We start from the raw sequence: 16,833 nt of genomic DNA, 5'->3' as shown, positions 1-16,833 counted from the left end.
GGGGATCTTGCTGACCGAGATCACATGCTAAAGAAAGCCCACAGAGCAGACATGCTGAACTGAGAAAGCTTCATTCTTCATTAACGTTTGCCAAAGGAAGAGATTACGGTAATAAACCGATGTCATCCTTTACATGTAGGCAGTCTCGACAAATGTCCAACCCCAGCGAGTTTGTGGAAGTGAATGCAATTATGCGTCTCTTCCTGGCTCGAATCAAACAATTAAACCACTAATATCCATCAGAGAAATGGTGCTTTGTTTATGTGATCAGGCAAGTTATTTTCAGAGGCAAATGAATACTGGAAATTGTGCCCAAGTCTCGCTCACAGCACATTTTACGGCTGTGTGTCCGAAGAAGTTCATAGCTTCAGTTTGGGGAATGAGCCGTCTCGAAATCCTCGGCCAGAGTCAACCTCTGGGAGATGTATGTGACTGGGATGGAATTCACCTCAGAAACATTGGGATAAGTCCTCTTTGAGCAATCCGTGAACCTTACAAATGATACATCACTGCTCCCGTCATTTGCAGAATCACCTTGCAGTCTAGCAGCTGCAGACTGTGTGGCACAGGGGGGATGGGATTATGAGTTGGAGAGCCTGTCTGCCTTTGAGAAGTGGAAAAGAAATGGGTAAACACTGACCTATGAGGATGACGTTTTCACTTGTTACACTCTATAGCTTAAAATACAAGGTAAAGCTAAATCGAGATGATGTGGTACTTCTATCTAAAATAAAAGCTTAAGATGCAGCTAAAGGGGCATGGCACATGTGAAGTCATAGTTGAGCCCCAGATGACTCCTGCTTGAACAAACAGAGGGTTGACGGAGGGAGGAGGGTGGCGGATGGGCTAGATGGTGATGGGGATTAAGGAGGGCATTTGTTGGGATGCGTACTGGGTGTCTTGTGTAAGTGATGAATCACTGAGTTCTAATCCTGAAATCAATACCACACTGTATGTTAACTAATGAGAATTTAAATGAAAAATTGAAAATAAAAAAAAAGAAAACGAAATACTTTTCCTATATTTGCATTCCAACAGTCCCTCAGAACATTAGGGTTTGGTGGAAATAGCTTAGTCTACTTTCTTCCATTGATGGAAGTGACCTTTCTAAGGCTGTTGCCAAAAATTTAATTCTAGTAGACAGTGGTCCCAGAGACAATGAAATACTCATTTGGGGGAGACCAAGAGAGTGAACACTTGAGGTAAACATACTTCTCGTCCTGGAGACAACACAAGGCTGGGGCTTCTCTAGGGCAAGATGCAAATGTGAAGGGGAATCCATTTGCTTTGATAATCATTCCTAGACACGCATTGTTTGTATTTCCAAAAGTGCCACGTGACATCCATTTTCCTGTACCATGGGACACTTTCACAGACCCGACTTGTGACATGCTGGATATTTAATTAGGACACTAGGGTGAAGTGGTTGCCTCATGAGATGCTGCTTCACGTTGTGAAAGAATGCCAGATGCCTGACTTTCCCCTCCCAAAGCTGAAGTAGGCTTCTTAGGCTGTTATGGATTATAAAAGCAATACGTGATTTTTTTGTAAGAAACTTAAACAGTACAAAATGAAGTACAAAGAGGAAAATAAAAATCACCTTCAAAGGGTGTAGATATAAATAATATTAGCAATGGAAAAATGGACAAAAGTATGGATATGACAGATTGAAAATATGAGAAGATTATGAACTAATTTATTCAATGGAAAACAAAGCAAACTAATTTTTGTGAAAATATAATCAAGTGATTTAATAAGAAACGGAACATGTGAGTGAATTATAATCATTAAAGAAACTCAGAAATCAAAACCCCATGTATTGAAAAAAAAACACCAAGTTCGAGGAATTTACAACTGTTTTTTCACTCTATTCTCCATAAGGACCAGATCATACCAACATTTGGCCAACTGTTCTGGAGTATGTGAAAACAAAATGGTATCCCATTCATTCTTAAACAATTTAAAAATATTTTAAAAATTTTAAAGTATAACACATATAGAAAAACTGCGTGAAGGAAAGTGTAAGATTGATGAATTACTGTAATTCAAAACCTTGCATAACCCCCCCACCCAGTATTATTCTACCCCTACAAGTCCCCAGCTGCCTTTCCAATGAAAACTCTCTCTTTTCCCTAAAGATAACCACCATTCCAACTTTTTGGTTAACACATCCTTACTTTTTGCCATAATTTAATAATCTAAGTGTGCATGCTGGCCTAAATGCTTTAATTTTTTTCCATTTGTGAACTTTGTGTAACTGTTTCGGATGGGAGTCTGAGGTACTGCAGTAAGGCTGAAAAAAGGGAAAAAAATGAATAACGATTAGAAAGAAGTTCTCAAAATGTTGTTTTCAGATGATATGATTTTTTACATCAAAATCCCAAACCCATTGGAAGAGTATTAAAATTAGAGACTTCAGCAAAGCTTCTGAATAAAATATCTATGTGTGAACATCAGTTTCTTTTAAAAACCAACAAAGTTTAATTAATGTATTATTTGTAGCCAAAATTCCAAAATGCCAAAAATTCCACACAAAACAAAACAACTCTATGGTCCTTGGAAATAAACTCAACAAAGTATACATAAGATCTTCATGGAAAAATGTACATCTTTCTCAAAAGACATTAAAGAAAATGTAAATAAATAGAGTTACCATTTGTATAAATGGAAAGACTTACTCTAACAATGTCAGTTTCCAAGAAGTTAATCTACAAATGCAATCTAACTGCAACCCAATTGCAAAAATGTTTTACACTTAAGATAATTAAGCCATTTGGAAAACTATATATCTAAGAATGGAGAAGACAATTTTGAAGAAGAAGGTAGCAGACATACTTTCAAGACTAAGTTTGTAGCCATAGTAATTAAAGCAGTGTGAAATTAGCTCAAGGGCAAAACATTGATTTATAGACACACAAAGTTGGTAACCCAGAAACAAAATCATGCATAATGGAAACAATTTATGGCAAGGTTGCATTGTATGTCAAATGGGAAATGATGGACTCTTCAATAAATGGTGTGGGACAATTGGAGACTCATATGCAAGAAATTAAAATTAGCCTCCCTACTTCACACCATACATAAAAATGCATTCCAGGTAGACTAGTGGCATAAATTTTCAAATCTGAAATAAAAACATTGGAGAATATCTAACCTCAGTGTGGGCTGGGATTTTAAAGAATAAGACGTAAACAACACAAACCATGGAAGAAAATGCACATCAAAACGACTACATGTGAAAGGAACTTCCATTCGTAAACAAATGAAAAGACAAACCATGGACTGAGAGGTTTTTGGAAAACATATAACTGGTGGATGATTAGTATCCAGAATACATTCAAACTCCTTGAAAGCAATAAGCTGAAGACTAGAAACTTGCTAGGAAAATGACACAGGATATGAGCAGACAAGTTGCAGAGTAGGAAGGATGGGTGGGCACTGAACATATGAAGAACAATCCATCTCACTAGTCATCAGAGAAGTTCAAAGTAAAACCCGAGATACCATTTCATACTCTTCAATTGGCAAAACTGTAAAGATCTGACAAGGTTTGGTCAGAATGTGGAGCCTCGAACTCATTTGCCTTACTGGTGGGGGTACAATTGGTACAGCCACTTTGGAAAATAATTTTGTATCCTCCAATAAGTCAAAATTTTGCATACTCTAGGGTATAGTAATTTTACTTCTAACTATGAATGTATCAGTAGGAGATTTGTGCTCATATGTACAAGGAGAGATACTACTATATAATACTACTAAAATACTATAGTATTATAATACTACTTATATAAGTATATATAATATAATACTTACAACATAATACTACTTATAACACTGTTGTTTGTAATAGCAAGAAATTGGAAAAATCCTGTATGTTCATCAATAAGAAAAGCAATTTTAAAGTCGTGGAATATTTATAAAATGTAAATATTATACGGCAGTTTATAAGAATGAACAGAGTTCCTGAATGCATGTGGATAAATCTTAAAAATGTATGATACAATTTATGTAAGGTTTAACACCTTCAAAGCCAACTCTCATATATTTTATGGAAACAAGAATTTGTGGAAAATATATTTAAGGCATTAAAGATGTGCACGGGAATGATGAACTTCAAGTGAGTGATTATAGGGAGGGAAGGAAGGTCAAGAGACTAAGAATACTTAAAAAATTGATATGGGGGCACCTGGGTGACTCAGTGGGTTAAGTGTCTGACTTGGTTTCTGCTCAGGTCATGATCTCACAGGCATGAGAGTGAGCCCCATGTTGGGCTCTGTGGTAAGCATGGAGCCTGTTTAAGATTATCTATCTCTCTCCTTCTGCCCCTCTCTCCTGCTCCTATTCTCTCTCTCTCTGTCTCAAAAATTAAAACTGATATTAAGCCAATATTGGAAAAATATTGACTAAATGATATCTAAGGATATGTTCGAAATATTTTGTATGGAAGTTAAAACTATAATCAGTATGTATCTTATCTCTATCATTATATACATCCATCTACCCATCCACCCATCAACCCAACATCCATCCATACATCCATCCATCCATCCATGTCTGTCTGTCTATATCTATCTATCTATCACCTATCTATCTATCTATCTATCTATCTATCTGTTACATTTTAAGATCTTCAGTGTTCCTTAGTAAGGACATAACATATTCATAGACATATATTAAAAAGTGATTTCCTGATTGTACTTTAATGTATATAAAGTTTGTTTTTACTTAAAATTTTAGAAATCTTTGCAACATCTAAATATACATACACCTGTCATCTCATTTACTGTATCAGTTGGCAATTCTCAAGAAGACTGTGAAAGAGAAAAAGTGGATGGAGGTCACTGACTCTGACTTTCATACAATCTCCTCCTAACCCAGTCCTTCCATGCCCATCCCTCATACCTGAATGCCTAAACAAAGGATTGTGAGCCTAAATGAACCCTCAAATATCAAGGCACACCTTGGAGATGTAGTTCAGTTCCAGACCACCTCGATAAATCAAGCATCATGATAAAATAAGTCAAATGAATTTCTTGGCTTTCTGGTGCATAGGAAAGTTATGTTTACACTAGAGTCATTTGTAATAAGTGTGCAATAGCTTTATGTCTAAAAACACAACATACATACCTTAATTTCAAAATACTTTATTGCTAAAAAATGCTAACCGTCATCTGAGCTTTCAGCGAGTTGTAATGTTTTTGCTGGTGGAGGGTCTTGCCTCAGTGTTGATGGCTGCTGACTGATCAGGGTGGTGGTTAACGAAATTTGGGTGACAGTGGCAGTTTCTTTAAATAAGATAACAATTAATTAAGTTTGCTGTGTTGATAATCTCTTCCTTTCATGAACAGTATCTCTATAGCATGTGATGCTGTTTGACTGCATTTTACCCACAGAACTTTCAGAATTGGAGTCAATGCTCTCAAACCCTGCTGCTGCTTTATCGACTACGTTTATGGGGAATATTCTAAATCCTTTGTTGTCATTTCCACAATCTTCACAACATCTTCACCAGGAGTAGATTCCTTCTCAAGAAATCACTTTCTTTGCTCATCCACATGAAGCAACTCCTCACCCATTCAGGTTTTATCATGAGCTCATAGCAATCCAGTCTCATCTTCAGGCTTCTCTCCTGATTCTCATTCTCTTGCTGTTTCCACCACATCTGCAGTTGCTTTCTTCACTCAAGTCTTAAACCCCTCAAGGTCATCCATGAGGGCTGGAATCAACTCCTTTCAAACTCCTGTTGATGTTGATGTTTTGATGAATCACAAATGTTCTTATTGGCATCTAGACTGGTGAATCCTTCCAGTAATTTTTCAGTTTACTTTGCCCAGAGGAATCACTATACCTCTGGCAGTTCTACCTTATGAAATGTTTGATTTTTCAAATTTTTATTTCAACTCTAGTTAGTTAACATACAGTACAATATTGGTTTCAGGAGCAAAATTCAGTGATTCATCACTTACATGCAATACCCAGTGCTCATCATAACAAGTGCCCTCCTTAGCACCCATCACCCGTCTAGCCCATATCCCACCCAGCTTTCTCCATTAACCCTCGGTTTGTTCTCTAAGAGTCTTTCACAGTTTCTCTCTCTCTTTTTTCCTCTCTCCTCCCATATGTTCATGTGTTTTATTTCTTAAATTCCACATATGAATGATGTCATGTGGTGTTTGTCTTTCTCTTACTGACTTATTTCGCTTACCGTAATACCCTGTAGTTTCATCCATGTTGTTGTAAATGGCAAGATTTTATTCTTTTTGATGGCTGAGTAATAATCCATCACACACACACACACACACACACACACACACACCACTTCTTATCTATTCATCATTCAGTGGACATTTGGGCTCTCTCCATAGCTTGGGTATTGTTGATAATGCTGCTATAAACATCAGGATGGATGTACCCCTTGGAATCTGTATTTTTGAATCCTGGATAAATCTCTAGTAGTGCAATTGCTGGATTGTAGGGTAGTTCTACTTTTAAGTTTTTGAGGAACCTCCATACTGTTCTCCAGAGTGTCTGCACAAGTTTGCATTCCCACCAACAATGCAAGAGGGCTCTCCTTTCTCTGAATCCTTGCCAATACTGTTGTTTTTTGTTTTGTTAATTTTAGCCATTCTGGCAGACATGAGGTAGTATCTCATCATGGCTCAGATTTGTATTTCTCTGATGATGAGTGATGTTTAGCATCTTTTGATGTGTCTGTTAGTTATCTGTATGTCTTCTTTGGAAAAGTGTCTATTCATGTGATCTGCCCATTGCATTTTTTTAAAAGATATTTAAAAATGTTTTAAACATTATTTTGAGAGAGAGAGAAAGAGAGAGAGGGGAAGTATGTTAGTGGGGGAGTGGCAGAGAGAGTGAGAGAGAAAATCCCAAAGAGGCTCCATGCTGTTAGTGCAGAGCCCAATGCATGGCTTGAACTCATAAACCACGAGATCATGACCTGAGCCAAAATCAGGAATCAGATGTTTAACTGACTGAGGTACCCAGGTGCCCCTCACCTGCCCATTCTTAACTGGGTTATTTATTTATTTTTTTGGTTGTTGACTTTGATAAGTTCTTTATAGATTTTGGATACAACCCCTTTATCAGATATGTAATTTGCAAATATCTTCTCCCATTCATAGGCTGCCTTTTTGTTTTGTTGATTGTTTCCTTTGCTGTACAGAAGATTTTTATTTTGATGAAGTCCCAATAGTTCATGTTTGCTTTAGTCTCCCTTGCCTCTGGTAATGTGTCTAGTAAGAGGTTGCTGCTTGTGGTCTCCTCTAGGATTTTGATGGTTTCCTCTCACAGTTAGTTAGGTCTTTCATCCACTTTGAATTTACTTTTGTATATGGTGTAAGAAAGCGGTCTAGTTTCATTCTTCTGCATGTTGCTGTCCAGTTTTCCCAACACCATTTGTTGAAGAGACTGTCTTCTTTTCTGTTGGATATTCTTTCCTGCTTTGTAAAAGATTAGTTGACCATATAGCTGTGGGTCCATTTCTGGGGTTTCTATTCTGTTCCATTGATCTATGTGTTTTTCTGCCAGCACCATACTGTCTTGATGACTACAGGTTTATAATATAGTTTGAAATCTGGAATCGTGATGCCTCCAGTTTTGTTCTCTTTTTCAGGTTTGCTTTGCCTTTTGGGGGTCTTTTGTGGTCCCATACAGATTTTAGGATTGTTTGTTCTAGCTCTGGGAAAGATGCTGCTGGCATTTTGATGGGAATTGAATTAAATATGTAGATTGCCTTATGTAGTATAGACATTTTAACAATGTTCTTCCAATCCATGAGAATGGAATGTTTTTCTATTTTTTTTGTGTCCTCTTTAATTTCTTTCACAAGTGTTCTATAGCTTTCAGAATACAGATAATTTACCTCTTTGGTTAGGTTTATTCCTCAGTATTTTGTTGTTTTTGGTGCAATTGCAAATGAGATCAGTTCCTTGACTTCTCTTTTTGCTGTCTCATTATTAGTGTATAGAAATGCAACCAATTTCTGTACATTGGCTTTATATCCTGCAACTTTACTGAATTCAGGTATTAGTTCTAGCAGTTTTTTGGTGGAGTCTTTCAGGTTTTCTACATAGAATATCATGTCTGCAAATAGGGAAAGTTTGACTTCTTCCTTGCTGATTCTGATGCATTTTATTTCTTTTTGTTGTGTGATTGCTGAGGCTAAGACTTCCAGTACTATGTTAAATAGTAATGGTGAGAGTGGACATCCTTGTCTTGTTTTGTAAGGAAAAGCTCTCAGTTTTTCTTGATTGTGGATGATACTAGCTGTGGGTCTTTCGTATATGGCCTTCATCATGTTGAAGTATGTTCCATCTATCCCTACTTTGTTGAGGGCTTTTATCAAGAACTGATGCTATATTTTGTCAAATGCTTTTTCTGTACCTGTTGAGAGGATCATATGGTTCTTATCATTTCTTTTATTAATGTAGTGTATTATGATGATTGATTTGCAAATATTGAACCAGCCCTGCAGCCCAAGGATAAATCCCACTTGGGTGAATAATTCTCTTAGTATACTATTGAATTCTATTTGCTAGTATCTTATTGAGAATTTTTGCATCCATGTTCATCAGGGATATTGGCCTTTATTCTCCTTTATATGAAGTAATGTAGGCCTCGTAGAATGAGTTTGGAAATTTTCCTTCTGTTTCTATTTTTTGGAACAGTTTGAGAAGACTAGGTATTAACTCTTCTTTAAATGTCTGGTAGAATTCCCCTGGGAAGCCATCTGGCCCTGTACTTCGTTTGTTGGGAGATTTTTGATTACCATTTCAATTTCTTTGCTGGTTATGGATCTGTTCAAATTTTATATTTCTTCCTGTTTCAGTTTTGGTAATTTGTATGTTTCTAGTAATTCATCCATTTCTTTGAAGTTGCCCCGTTTGTTGACGTATAATTTTTTATAATATTCTCATTTGAGTCCTTTATCTTTTCTTTATCAATGTTATTAATTCTTTCAAAGGAAGAGCTGTTAGTTTCATTGATCTATTCTACTATTTTTTCCTTGTTGTTTGTTTGTTTCTATAGCATTTATTTCTGTCGTAATCTTTATTATTTCCCTTCTGCTGGCTTTAGGCTTTATTTGCTGTTCTTTTTCTAGCTCCTTTAGGTGTAAGGTTAGGTTGTGTAGTTGAGACCTTTTTTGCTTCTTGAGATAAGCCTGTATGGCAATATACTTTCCTTTTAGGACTGCCTTTTCTGCATCCCAAGGGTTTTGGACTGTCATGTTTTCATGTTCATTTGCTTCCATGTACTTTTTAATTTCCTTTTTAGTTTCCTGGTTAATACATTCATTCTTTAATAGGATGTTCTTTAACCTCCAAGTATTTGTGGTCTTTCCAAATTTTTTCTTGTGGTTGACTTCAAGTTTCATAGCATTGTGGTCTGAAAATATGCATGGTATGATCTTGATCCTTTTTTTACTTGTTGAAGGATGATTTATGATTCAATACATGATCTGTTCTGGAGAATTTTCCATGTGCACTCAAAAAGAATGTATATTCTGTTGCTTTAGGATAGAATGTTATGTATATATTTGTTAAGTCCATCTGGTCCAGTGTGTCCTTCAAAGCCGTTGTTTCCTTGTTGATTTTCTTCTTAGATGAACTGTCCATTGCTGTAAGTGGGGCATTAAAGTCCCATACTATTATTATATTATTATCAGTGAGTTTCTTTTATTAATTAATTAATTAATTAATTATTTTTTTATTAAAAAAATTTTTTTTACATTTATTTATTTTTGAGAGACAGAGAGAGACAGAGCACAAGTGGGGGAGGGGCAGAGATAGAAGGAGACACAGAATCCGAAGCAGGCTCCAGGCTCTGAGCTGTCAGCACAGAGCCCAATGTGGGGCTCGAACCCACGAACTGTGAGATCATGACCTGAACTGAAGTTGGACGCTTAACCAACTGAGCCACACAGGCACCCCTATCAATGAGTTCCTTTATGTTTGTTTTGTTATAATTGATTTATTTGTTTGGGTGCCTCAAAGTTAGGGGCATAAATACTTATAATTGTTAGATCTTCTTGGTGGATAGACCCCTTAATTTGATATAATACCCTCATCATCTCTCCTTTTACAATCTTTGGTTAAAATCTAGTTTTTCTGCTATAAGTATGGCTACTCCAGCCTTCTTTTGGAGTCCAATAGCCTGATAGACGGTTTTCCTTCTCCTCACTTTCAATCTTCCGATGTCTTTTAGGTCTCTTGTAGGCAGTAGATAGATGGGTCTTGGTTTTTTATCCATTTTGATACCCTCTTTCTTTTGATTGAAGCATTTCGTCCATTTACATTCAGGGTGATTATTGAAAGATACAAGTTTAGTGCCATTGTGTTACCTGTAGAGTTGGTGTTTCTGGTGATGTTCTCTTTTCCTTTCTAGTCTTTGTTGCTTTTGGTCCCCCCCACCTCAAAGAGTCCCCCTTAATATTTCTTGCATGGCTGGTTTAGTGGTCACAAACTCTTTTAGGTTTTATTTGTCTGGGAAACTCTTTATCTTTCTATTCAGAATTCTTGCCTTGCTGGATAGAATATTCTTGGCTTCATATTCTTCCCACTCAGCACTTTGAATATTTCCTGCCACTCTCTTCTGGACTGCCAAGTTTCTGTGGACATATCCGCTGGGAACCTGATCTGTCTTCCTTGGAGGGTAAGGACTTTTTTCCCTTGCTGCTTTCAGAATTCTTTCCTTGTCTGTGTATTTTGTGAATTTGCCTTGGTGGTAGCTGGCTTTTATTGACTTCAGTGGGAATTCTCTGTGCTTTTTGGATTTTGATGCCTGTGTCCTTCCCCAGATTAGGGAAGTTTTCAGCTATAATTTGTTCAGATAAACCTTCTGCCCTTTTTCCTCTCTCTTAATCTTATGGTACTCCTATGATATGAATATTATTCCATCTTAATAAGTTGCTGGATTCCCTAAGTCTAGCTTGTTACCCATTACTTTTGTTTCCCTCTTTTTCAGACTCACTATTTTCCATAATTATATCTTCTGTGTCACTAATTTGTTCCTCTGCTTTGTCCATCCTCACTGTTATGGCATCCATTCAGGTTTGCATCTTGGTTATAGCATTTTTAATTTTGGCCTGACTAGATTTTAGCTCTTTTATCTCTGTAGTGAAGGATTCTCTAATGTCTTCTATGCTTTTTTCAAGCCCAGCTAAAATCCTTATAATTGTTTTAAATTCTACTTCAGACATCTTATTTATATCTGTATTGATTAAATCCTTGGTCGTCATTCCTGTTTTTTTTTCTTTTGGGGTGAATTGCTTCATCTTGTCATTCTGGAGGAAGAAAAAAGTAACAGTATACAATAAAAATTTTGAAAATTAAAAAAAATCAAATATAGGAAGCTAGATCCTTGGTGTGTTTTTCTCTGCTTGTTAAGAGAATCTTGATAGAAAAAGGACAAAGAGAAAAAGAGAAAAAAAATAAAAATTTAAAAAATGAAATGAAATTAAAAATTTGTACTTCCTGTATCCAAGGGAAAACAACAACAACAACAACAACAACAAACGTAGAAGTATAAAAAAATGAACAAACAAACCAAAAACATCCAAATGAAGCTAGATCCTGTTTCCCCCTAGAGCCGAAGCTTTGCAGTACTCTATGATCCATAGGCTAAGTATATGGAAAGCATCTGTGCTGGTCTTCTGGGGGTGGAGCCTGCTGCTCTGATTCTCAGGTGGACTTGCCCTAGTGGAGATGTGCCTGGAAGGGAAAGATAGCCTGGGCTTGGTGTAATGGCTCTCTTCTCCACTTGGTGGCACTGCTTAGCTCATTGGTGTCATTTAGTGTGGGTGGGCTAGTGGCAAAAATGGCTTCTCCTCACTCCCTGGTCGTCAGAGCAGGAAGTTTGCACCTTCACAGACATGTGGTCATTTACCCCTTCTGTGTCCCTGGCTTCCATCAGCTCCCCGCCTTTCCCTGGTCAGTGTCTGAGCTGTCTGCCTGCCGGGGGGCTGCCCCCCTCCAGAGTTTTATCTCAGGCGTAGCTGTGTTTCAAAACCCCACACTTCAGAGACTCCTGGGGCTCAGACCTGCAGTGATCTTCTGGGGGAGGGTCTCATTGCACTGTGACCAGTGCAGTTTGTCCAGAAAATGTTTGCATGACTATGCAGTGGCAGCAGCTCAGAGTTTATGGTAAATCACCACACAGAGCTGGTGCCAGGGTTTGCTGTCCTCAGCTGGCATCTTTTTTCCTATACCAGTGAGTGGAGCAGCCGTATGGCACCTGCTGAGTCCTTTGCCCTTGGGGAGGCATATTGCCTCTACCAAATGCACTCCAAACAGGGGAACTGTTTCTCTTCATGTGACCAGGGGATCCTCAGACCGTAAGGTCCCCTCATGGGGCTCCATCCTGCTTCCTCGCCAGAACACTGCCAGGCACTGACCTCTGAGACTTCAGTCTCTGTGATCTGCTCTTCATAAAAAATAGGCAGTATTGAAACCCTCTCCTTTTTCCACTGTCAGTGGTTTTGGAGGAACAGTTTTCTTGTTCAGTCCCCTGTATGTGTTTTCACACTCTCTTTCTCTCTAGCTACTTGGAGGAGGAGTGCTTTTCTTGTGCCATCCGACCATGCTGCTGAATCTACCCCCCTCTCTCCCCTCTCCACAAAAATGGTTACTTCCCCTCTGTGGCACCGCACAACTCTCCTTTCCCCTTACTCACCTCTCTGCATCGCATACTGCCATACTCTCTCCCTGAAATGATGCACATTGTTCTGTTCATCCCCGGATCGATTTCCTAGGTGTTCGAAGTGGTTTGACGTTCATCTAGCTGTGTTTGAGGGCTGAGACAAGCCCAGGGTCCCCTTACTACTCCACCATCTTAACTACTCTCCCTGAAATGTATTCCTTAAATAAAAAGACTTGAAAGTTGAAATCACTCCTTGATCAATGGGCTACTGAATGGATGTTGTGTTAGTGAGCATGAAGACATTAATCTCGTTGTGCATCTCCATCAGAGCTCTTAGGTAACCAGGCACATGGTCAATGAGCAGTAAAATTTTGAAAGGAATCTTTTCTTCTGAGCAGTAGGTCTCAACAGTGGCCTTAAAATATTCAGTAAATCATGTTGTAAACAGATGTGCCACCATCCAGACTTTGTTGTTTTATTTATAGAGCACAGGCAGAGTAGATCTGGCATAATTCTTAGGGGCCCTAGGAATTTTGGAATGGTAAATGAGCATTGACTTTAAAGTCATAGCTGCATTGATCCCTGACAAGAGACTCAGCCTGTCCTTTGAAGTTTGAAGCCAAGCAGTGACTTCTCCTCTCTAGCTGGGAAGGTCCTGGATGGCGTCTTCTTCCGATAGAAGGCTGTTTCATCTGCACTGAACATCTGTTGTTTAGCATAGCCACCTTCATCCGTGATCTTAGCCAGATCTTCTGGATAACTTGCTGAAGCTTCTATGTCAACACTTGCTGCTTCACCTTGTCCTTTTTAATGTTACGGAGACGGCTTCTTAGGCCTCAGGAACCAACCTCTGCCAGCTTCCAGATGTTCTCCTGCAGTTTCCTCACCTCTCTCAGCCTTCACAGAGGTGAGGAGCCAAAGCTTCTCTCCGGATTAGGCTTCGACTTACGGGACTGCCGTGGCTGCTTTCATCTTCTATCCAGACCACGAAAACTTTCTCCATGTCAGCAGTAAGGGCTTTTTGCTTTCTTATCGTCAGTGTGTTCGCCGGAGGAACCCTTTTGATTTCCTTCGAGAACTTTTCCTTTGCATTCACAACTCCTACTTTTGGCACAAGAGGCCTACCTTTCAGCCTGTCTCAGCCTGTCTCAGCCTGTCTCAGCCTGTCTCAGCCTTCCTCACTGAGCTTAGTCATTTCTAGCTTTGGATTTAAAGTGAGAGATGCGTGGGGTGCCTGGGTGGCTCAGTCGGTTGAGCGTCCGACTTCGGCTCGGGTCATGATCTCACAGCTCGTGAGTTCGATCCCCGCGTCGGGCTCTGTGCTGGCAGCTCAGAGCCTGGAGCCTCTTCAGATTCTGTGTCTCCCTCTCTCTCTGTCCCTAACCACTCACATTCTGTCTCTGTGTCTCTCAAAAAAATAAACAAACATTAAAGTGAGAGATGCTTGGGGCGCCTGGGTGGCTCAGTCGGTTAAGCGTCCGACTTCGGTCTGTGATCTCGCGGTCTGTGAGTTCAAGCCCCGCGTCAGGCTCTGGGCTGATGGCTCAGAGCCTGGAGCCTGCTTCCGGTTCTGTGTCTCCCTCTCTCTCTGCCCCTCCCCTGTTCATGCTCTGTCTCTCTCTGTCTCAAAAATAAATAAACGTTAAAAAAATTAAAAAAAAAAGTGAGAGATGCTTGACTCTTCCTTTCACTTGAACACTTAGAAGCCATTGTAGGGTTATTCATTGTCCTAATTTCCGTACTGTGGCATCTCAGGGAACAGGGAGGCCTGAACAGAGAGAGAGAGACAGGGGAACGACCGGTTGGTGGGACAGTCAGAACACACACCATACTTATTAAGTTCTCATTTATGTGGGTGTGGTTCATGGTGCCCCCAAGCACTTACAATAGCAACATCAGCGGTCACTGATCACAGGTCACCATAACAAATATAATAATAACAAATGGATTTGAAATATTGTGAGAATGACCAAACTGTGACACCAAGGGAACAAATGCTGTTGGAAAGGTGGCACCAATAGAGTTTACTGACATGGGACTGCCACAGACACTTAGTTTGTAAAAAGCACATTATCTGTGAGACACAAGAAAGCCAACTGTGGTAAAACAAGGCAAAAACTGGACTGAGGAAGTATCTCTGATTTGAGTTTTAAGATACAAATTTATCGGGCCAACGAGCACAACATGATTGTAAACCTTTCCATCACATGCTCTGATGTCTTTTTCTTCGTACATTAGATTACCACACATTAGGCTACACTAGAAGTCACTTATTCAGTCCCCTGACTCCTCGATTTGAAGAGAACTTCTCTGTGTAGCTTTAGAACTGATGCAAAATGAGGAGTAATCTCTGCTAGGAGCAAGGAACTGGTGATGCACAGCTGAGTCCTTAGTTCTCGTAATCAGAGCTCTGCTGTCGCTTCCAGATTTGACTAGGAGGAACTACAAAATCTCATTAAGACAACGATGGCCCTTGAGTCACCTTGGGGCTGATTGGGACTATGTACCAATTTGCAAAGTCGTTTTAGGCGATGGGCAAGTCAAGTGGGCTTGTTGTGAACGCTACACCGTGGCTTACCTCCTGCTGCTCTCTTGTTAGAAATGTACTTCAAGGGCATTAGCATCAACTTTGGACTCTCAGAAAGAAGCCTGAAAAGAGGACTGTGCTATCTTGCAGCAGAAAGATGGAAATTTAGGTGAAAATACTAGAACATCTGCTATTAGCTTTTGAAAGCTTCCGAAGATTCTTCTCTTAGTCACCTGTGCACGGAGAGAGCTGCAGTTACAGCACAGGCTGATTCCTGCACCGGGGTGTTCAGCCACTCAGAGAGAGGTGTCCACTGCATCTGTTTCTGGGCACAGCTGGGCGGTTCAGTCCTCTTGGATGGAGGGGGATGCTGATGAGTGTTGGCACACAGGATGTTTGGGCTTCTTTTCCTCCCAGAACGCTGATCAACCACAGTGCCTGGCACACAGTCAAGACCCAATAAAAATGTAATTTACTTAATGAAAAAATGAATGAAAATCCATCATTTGTCTGCCATCATAGTCTGACTTGGTGCAGGGACATGTTAGTGGCTTTTAGTTCTGAACATATGCGGCCCGTTTTACCAAGCTTGGCAAGTTCTTTCACACTCTTGTACTTTATGTAGGTCAAGGAGATAATTGCTACTTAATATTTGAAAAGCAAATAGATGTCATGGATAGTGAAGAACGGTCTGACGCTTTGCATTTATAGCCTTATTATCCTACGTCCCCATTTTATTCTTTGACTTGTCCTTTTGGTTCTGACCATGTTTTGCTCAGTGTCAATCAGAAGGCCCTAAAGAGCCTGGAGAGAACCCTACAATTATGTCTGTAATAGGCAGGTGCTTTAAAGATAAAAACATTTTATAAATAAAAGGTTTTGGCCTTCTCATTTTGATCACGTATTTTATTAGGAGCCGTACGAAAGGGAGAATCGCCATCATTTGCTTTTGGTTGCCAAGACCTACAAGATGGCGGGCATGAGGATAAGAAGGGGTTTCCACTGGGGCCAGGCATGGACAGAGGTCCACTGGAAGCTGGGGCAGAGTAAGATCTGCTAAGGGAAAGATTCTAACTTAGGGTCCAAAATGAGGAGCTGTAGACATCAGAGGAAACCGTCTTTACCCAGCCTTCTGGCCTTCACATTTTAGCGACGTCTGTTGGATATATTGAAATAAGTCACTTCATTATAATTTTTTTTTGTTTCATTATTTACTTTGACAAGAGGGGGGAAAGGCAGAGAGAGAGGGAGAAAGAATCCGAATCAAGAATGTGCGGCTTGAACTCATGAACTGTGAGATGACCTGAGCTGAGAGCAACAGTTGGACACTCAACCAACTGAGCCCCCCAGGCGCCCTGAAATAAGTCACTCTAAAAACCTGAATTTCTTAGAGAAGCTGCGCTTTATAAACCCGCAAAATTAGGAGGCTGAAGTGGAAAGTGCAAGCAAGCGCTTTGGAGTTCAACAAATTCAGATTCAAATCACAACCTTGCCAGTTACCAGGATGCGATCTGAGCCACATCCTTCGCTTCTCCCATTCCCTGTGTGTCATCTGCCAAATGGACATACCGCCTGCTGCTCAGTAGTGGGTCGCTGTCACCTCCGTCACGTGGGAGGTTGCCTCGGGGAGGTGCCTGCTCTCTGTTCATTCT

General features: G+C 39.7%; 1 protein-coding gene across 7 annotated transcripts in view; it reads left to right on the top strand.

The window, feature by feature from the left end:
- Positions 1–16,833, top strand: part of FBXO15 (F-box protein 15) — a 108,191-nt gene that overhangs the window by 66,980 nt on the left and 24,378 nt on the right. The gene's annotated exons all lie outside the window — the stretch shown is intronic.

Source organism: Panthera leo, chromosome D3 (assembly GCF_018350215.1).
Source record: "Panthera leo isolate Ple1 chromosome D3, P.leo_Ple1_pat1.1, whole genome shotgun sequence".
Lineage (NCBI taxonomy): Eukaryota > Metazoa > Chordata > Mammalia > Carnivora > Felidae > Panthera > Panthera leo.
The sequence above is the reverse complement of the archived record's forward strand: the minus strand, read 5'-3'. Positions and strand labels throughout refer to the sequence as shown.